The sequence below is a fragment of the Triticum aestivum genome, chromosome 5B (assembly GCF_018294505.1).
Source record: "Triticum aestivum cultivar Chinese Spring chromosome 5B, IWGSC CS RefSeq v2.1, whole genome shotgun sequence".
Taxonomy (NCBI): domain Eukaryota; kingdom Viridiplantae; phylum Streptophyta; class Magnoliopsida; order Poales; family Poaceae; genus Triticum; species Triticum aestivum.
The window spans coordinates 64,641,757-64,648,346 of record NC_057807.1 but is presented as its reverse complement, the minus strand read 5'-3'; the positions used below and the strand labels follow the sequence as shown (position 1 = coordinate 64,648,346).

Here is a 6,590-nt window from a genome sequence, read left to right as displayed (position 1 = left end):
TATTTACTACCGTCGTTCTAAGCAAATAAGATGCATAAACATGATAAACATCATAAAAAGAATTGACGGTACGCGAGTGGTCTGAGGATGGTCTAGTAGCAGACTATAGATAGAAAGTGTTTCCCATGTCGGAACGTGGTTGCTAGAATAGTGGGAAGTTGATCACTAGAGTACAATATTACAGTTTTACTAAAAATCAGTCGTCTGTTTCCATATTGGCTTCAGGTCGAATTTTCAATCGTTGGATATAGTTCTGGGATCTACGTTGGTGCGGTGACCTTTTCGGGCCCGCTTTGTCTTAGTGGGTCCCAGTGGATCGGTTGGGGTTATTTTCGCGCCCGCTTTCTTTTTTCCAGGGTCGCGTGGAGGATCTGGTCTCTCCTCCCCATCCATATCCATGGCGACAACGGCGAGCTCGAGGCGACGGCGGCGCAGGTAAACCTTCAGATATTATCTTCTCTAGCGTATCTCCTCCCTTTCTTCTGTCCATTTGTTGCCCCTCTCCTCCGGCATGCCCTTCCCTACCATGGCGCCTTCTCTCTCTCCCTCCCTCCCCTCTCATGGTGCCCTTCTCTCCCTTCCCATGGGATCCCTCCCCCTCCCTTCTTCATGTGGCGCCTCATTACTCCCTATTCTTGTGTCTGTGAGTCTGTCCTCTCTCTTCTTGAACCCTAAAGCACAAGCAGATCTCAAATCCTAATTCTCTGTGTTTTTGTATAGGTTAATTCAGGTTCAGTTTTGCAAATCTGCAGCAATCAAGTCCTAATCCCTTTCCGCTGTTTTAGGTTGATTGGAATTCAGTTTTGCAAGTCTCTGCAGCGGTCAATTAAAAAGAAGGTAACAGCAATGCTTTTGTGATGATTTTGTTGTGTCGAGATGGAACTAAAATGCTACCGTATGCTCAATTTTATTTAATGTGAAAGTTGTGCTATCTTGTAAACATAGTATACTACATATACTAGTTACTAGGTGTTTGTTTTGATTCATTGTGTCCATGAATGCTGTAGTCTTGTGTTACATTCTGCACATATGAAAATCTGCAGCAATTTGGTACAAGCAGTACCCTGAATCACATACTCTGAGGTGTTCCATCTTATTTTATTGTCTCTATATCTTTCTCTTATTTTGTCACGTAAGTCCCTGTATTTCAGTCATTAAGCTTGTACGGTGAGTATGCATATCAGTTTTTGTTGCTTCCCTCGACCACTATTTTTCTTCAAAAGTCAGAAGGTTTCATTGTAACTTTATATAGCTTAAGTTGTAGTCTATGCAACCCCATCTTTCTTTTCGTCTCTAGTGTTTGTTAAACATATACATCCCCCCCCAACCAATTCACACGGGCACTTTTTTCCTGCGGATGTATTGATACTTATGCAAAAGCTGTAGTCCCACCGAATTTTTTTCAATGAGTAGTCTCAACCAGATTGCTTGAGGTGGCCAAGTTTCCCTTTTTGGGGGTTCCTAATCAGCTGAGCTCTGGCCCATTCTCATATGCTAATCTTTTCTATGAAGATTGCTAGTGTTGCACGAGCACGGAATCGTCGATGTCATTATACACTATTCTAAGGTGTTGGCCAGCTGGCTAGAGACGTGTGTGGTCACGACCTAGTGGTTTTTGTTCATTTTCTTCACTCTAGTGTCTTTTGTCCATTTCTTCCTAAGTCTCCTATTTTGTTCTCTTATATTGTTATCTATCATTTTATCTATATATTCATTCTAAGATGAACAACTGACTTCTTACTATTCTTCTTGCAAATCAGCTTGTAGTGTCCTACTTAAGTGTCTACCTTTTAAAATTCAAGCTCAAAACATAAAATTGGCTATCCTTTTGGTAAATATTCACTCTTTTTTCTTTAGTTTTCATTTTTTGTATATGAATAGGAGTGTCCTACTTAAGTGGTTCCAGATAGGCATGGCTATTACCGAATCCTCATTCTCATCCTTCTTCAGTCTCGCCCCCTCTATTTTTTTAGTTTGTACTTTGTTTGTCATTCTGTAGGCTTGCTATTTCATTTTTTTAATTTCTCTGTTTTCTTGTCATTCTTCATTTATCTGCCCTGTTCTTCTCCATCTTGTCATTTATACAGGATGGAAAGTCTTCACTTAATTTTCCTTGCTATTCATCATTTCTACTTTTTCATTTTTTGCAGTATTCAGTCTCTTTTTTTTAGTCCGAGTTAGCATAGCTTTTTCAGCTAAAAATGATAGTAGATTAGTCTCTCATTTGTCCCACTTATTTTCAGTACTCTTTAGTCTCCATGTCGTCTTTTCTTAGTTATCAGTCCTTAGTTATCTTCATTCCTTAGTCTTCTTGGTATTCTTCTCAGTCTTATCATTCTTAGTTATTTTTATGAGTTCTTCTTTCTATCTGTCCTCTATTTCCATCAGTTATCTGCTTTGGATTCAGTAATCAAGTTCTTCAAGTCATATTCAGTGTGCATTCCTCAGTATGATTTTTTCTTTCTATCAGTCATCTGTTTCAGATTCAGTACTCAAGGTCTTAAAGTCATATTCAGTATGCATTCTTGAGTACGATTTCAGTGTAGTGTTGCTTGTTGTTATGATTTCTGTTTCGGATTCAGTAATCAAGTTAGGTTTGTTATACTAAAGAATGGAGACATGCTTTGTCCTGCTACTCAGGTGTCAGTCTTCAGTGTTAGGTTTGTTAGGTTTATCAGTCTTGGGACCTCTCCTATTGCACACCACCTAGCACCCCACCATATTAGTATCTTAAGTGTCAGTTTTTCTAATGTTATGCATCTGTCAGTTTAATGTCCAAACCCGTAGGTGTTTAATTCATTCTGCGGTGTGTATCACTTTTCTATCGATGTGATTTTTTTAAAACCTCACTCTATGTGCCGCTCTTTTTTGACAGATGCCATGCTCAGTCTCGCTACTGCTACGAAGACTCTAACAAAGATGTCTAGAATCAGTCCCTCTTCGCATCTCTATCAAATAACATGAAAACATCACACTCATTTTTTGTTCATATTCTTAAGTGTTCATTGTTCATTATTTTTGTTCGTCGGTCTGTAAGCTTGCCTTCTCAGTCTTAATTATCATTTGCATCTTTCTTCAGTCCTATCTCTCATGGGTTTTGTCTTTTAGTAGATGATTATTTCTGTTGTGAACCTTATGTTCCTGTAAGTGTTAAAAAATTTCAGTTTTTTGCACTGGTTTTTCTGTTAGATTATTTTCAGTTTTTAGTCATCAGTATACCTAAGTATCAGTCTCAGTTCTTTTCAGCTATATGTTAAGAGGTTATTATTTCGCCAGTATCTTAAGTGTCTCATTTTAGTTCTCTTTAGTTATTTGGTCAGTGTTTGTTCTTGTCTATCAGTTTTAAGTTCAGTCATTTATTAGTGTACTTTCCATTCAGCTTATTATTTTCAATTTATTTTGTTGTTCTTGTATTTTCAGCATTCATTTTAAAATGGTTAGACTTGCTATGTGTTTATAATTCCTGTAGTGTAAATTAGTTATCTGGTGAGTCTCTATTCTTAATTTTTCAGTCATCTTTTTGCTAACAAATAGTTTTTTTTCTACCACATGTGTAACAGTAATAGGGATGGTGTGCCAAATCTGCAAGTCCAACTGAGCTAGCCATCGCTCATCGGGTTTAAATTTTCGTGTTTGATTGTCTGAAGACATTGAAAGCTCGGTGGTAACTTAGTTTTGAATATGCTTAATTTATCAGTATAGTCTAGTTCCCTGTCATGGTCAGTTATTAGTTTATCACTACAATCTACTTCTCTGTTATGGTCAATTTTTCATTCATCAGTCATTTATAGGAGGCTATGATGTGGATATTACCACACCTCCCTGTATGTTTTATGATAGCATGATAGTTGTCCTGTTCAGTTAAACATTTCATTTCTTCTTTAGTTTGTGTATGATTTCATTATTTTTCTTTTCAGATATAAACTTAGTCCTTTTAGCTGATAGAATTATAGCAACTTTAGCTTTTTCATAGATTTCGTTTTTTCTAATTTTCGGTCATTAGTTTTGTTGCATTTATTTTCTTTTTTAGTCTATCAATTTTTAGAGTTTAGCTATTTGTCAGTCTCATCTGCAAACGTCTCATGCCCCAACAAGCATGAGGATAGCCTATCTTTTGTTCTTCATTTTCCATTTTTTTTGCTTTTTTCTGCAGTTTATCCCATGCCACTCAACGGGCGAATTCAATTGCGCCACTGGCGACCGCATGCTGTTTGAGGAATGTGAGGGGCACAAATTCATCACCAAGATCAGGAAAGAACACAGGAGGACCTGCATCTCTGGCATTGGGTGGGAGGAGTTCATCAGGTTGAACAATCTCAGTGAGGGAGTTTTGCTCCATTTTGTACTCGATTGACCAGTGCCAAAGTTGCATATTGGCATGGTTGCGCCACCTCCCAACCAGGCTGATCTAGCGCTTGAGGCTGCTATGTTCACGGAAGACATCAAGAAGAAGGCAAGAGAGTGTGCAAAGTTGTATGAAAGTCTACTATATTGACCAACGGATACATGGGGTGCCATTTGTGCATCTTTTTTTGTTCATTTTCAGTGTGACCATTCATTCTTCAGTTTTCTGGTCTCCAGTATATTCTTGTTGTGGTCAGTTTTGAACTAGAGAAGAAAGTTAAAAGGGACATATAGATAAGCGAGACTCTGGTTTGCATCCAGCATCATGTTTACTTGGCTCCTATTTTTGTTACTTTTTAAAGCTATACTGTCACTCCCGTTTAGTCCATGTCCACACAGAATGTCAAGGTATGAATCAGTAGCGGGTTTGCAAGTGACCCGTTATGGAGAGGCGCCAACATGTGTTTGAAGGTCGACGAGGGGGGGGGGGAGAATACGACCTGAAACTGAAATGAAAACAATCATTTTTTGGCTCTACAATCTGGACTGAAACTACTAGAAAGACACGTGTAAAGAACTGCGTGGACAAGAAAAACGACCTAAACCAAATGGAAAAACAGATGACTGAAAATTAGACACTCCCAAATATTAATTAAGAGCAAGTACAAATAGGATTAAATAGAACATGGTTTTTGATGATTACTGTGCTGCTTCATGGCAAATGGTTAGTGCTGCCAAATCCTCAATTTACTGCTTCATGGCAAATGGTTAGTGCTGCCAAATCCTCAATTTACTTCAGTCCAAACACCAACATTAATGATATAGGGTAGAAGTTTGCCAAATCCTTGATATTATGACTGAATCTTTATCTGATAAGTACTTGGGACTCCTCTCAGTGATCGGTGTCAATTGTGTTGATTGTTTCAAACATCTTATTGAAACAATTTAGAAGCTAGTGAATGAGTGGAAAGAAAGAACCTTATCTTATAGAGGAAAAGAGGCTCTGATTAAAGCAACGGCTCAAGCTATCCCAACTTATGCCACAAGTGTAGTTAAATTTCCGAAAAAAAATTGCAGAGCGATCACTGATACTATATCGCTCTTTTGTTATGACCAACGTAAATTACATTGGTTTGCTTGGTGGAAGATGTGTGTCCCTAAAATCTGAGAAGGAATGGGATTCCTTGAAATCCCCAGTTTTAATTTGGCTGTGCTTGCCAAACAGTGTTGGCAGCTAATTGATAATTATGACTCCCTGTGTGCTAAAGTTTTGAGATCAAATTACTACCTCTCTAATGACTAGCTAAATTGCGCACTAAAAAAGGGTTCATCCTATGTATGGCAAAGCATTTATTTAGAAATCCAGACACTAAAAAAAGACGTATTTGAAGAGTTGGAAAAGGTTTGAAAATCAATATTTGGGATGATTGTTGGATACCAAATAGTAGCTACAGGAAGATAATTATAGTGCGGGATAATTGTGTTCTCAGTATGGTGAATGAACTTATAAACCCTACTAGTAGTGAGTGGGATGGACCTCTGATTCGGGATAACTTCTGGCATATTGATGCAGAGAGGATTTTGCAAATTCCTATATACCAGCATGACACAGAGGACTTTGTTGCGTGGAACCTCACGAAATCAAGCATCTTTAGTGTCCGGTCAGCTTACGACCAGCAATGGGAAGAATACTTCCGGCAGAACTTCAATAGCTGTAGATCCTAGTCCACTTGTTTTCAAAGGCCTATGACCTCAAGGTTAATTATCACAAATCCAGCTTGCTCCAATAAATGTTTCTGAAGAAGCAGTGCAACATTTGCCTACTCTGTTGGGCTATGCTTGGAGCCTTCCCTTTCATCTACTTAGGCACACCACTGGCTTCACTAAACCAAAAATGGAATTCTTCAATCATTCAGAGAATAGAAAAAAGACGGGTTCATTTGCTCTCAATACTTAAGCTATGATGGCAGGCTACTCATGGTTAATGCAGTTCTCTCATCCTTGCCCACCTTTATCATGAGCTGTCTCCTTCTTTATAAAGGCATCATTGAGCAAATTGAGAAATAAATAAGGCACCTTTTCTAGAGAGGCAAAGATCTTAAAAAAACACCTCTTGCTGATTGGGACATGATATGCATGTCTGATAACCCACAAGTGTAGGGGATCACAACAACTTTCGAGGGTAGAGTATTCAACCCAAATTTATTGATTCGACACAAGGGGAGCCAAAGAATATTCTTAAGTAT

The 6,590-nt window shown here is 38.3% G+C and overlaps 1 long non-coding RNA gene across 4 annotated transcripts; it reads left to right on the top strand.

The window, feature by feature from the left end:
* The first annotated feature begins 338 nt into the window (after window positions 1–338).
* On the top strand, window positions 339–4,664 carry LOC123110433 (uncharacterized). 4 transcript variants are annotated; one of them, XR_006453381.1, is made up of 3 exons: window positions 339–435; window positions 786–837; window positions 2,876–4,664. It is a non-coding gene; the product is annotated as an uncharacterized lncRNA (long non-coding RNA). The 4 variants fall into 4 exon arrangements; XR_006453383.1 differs by having other exon boundaries at window positions 365–435; window positions 721–837; XR_006453382.1 differs by having other exon boundaries at window positions 426–643; window positions 721–837.
* Window positions 4,665–6,590: the final 1,926 nt, after the last annotated feature.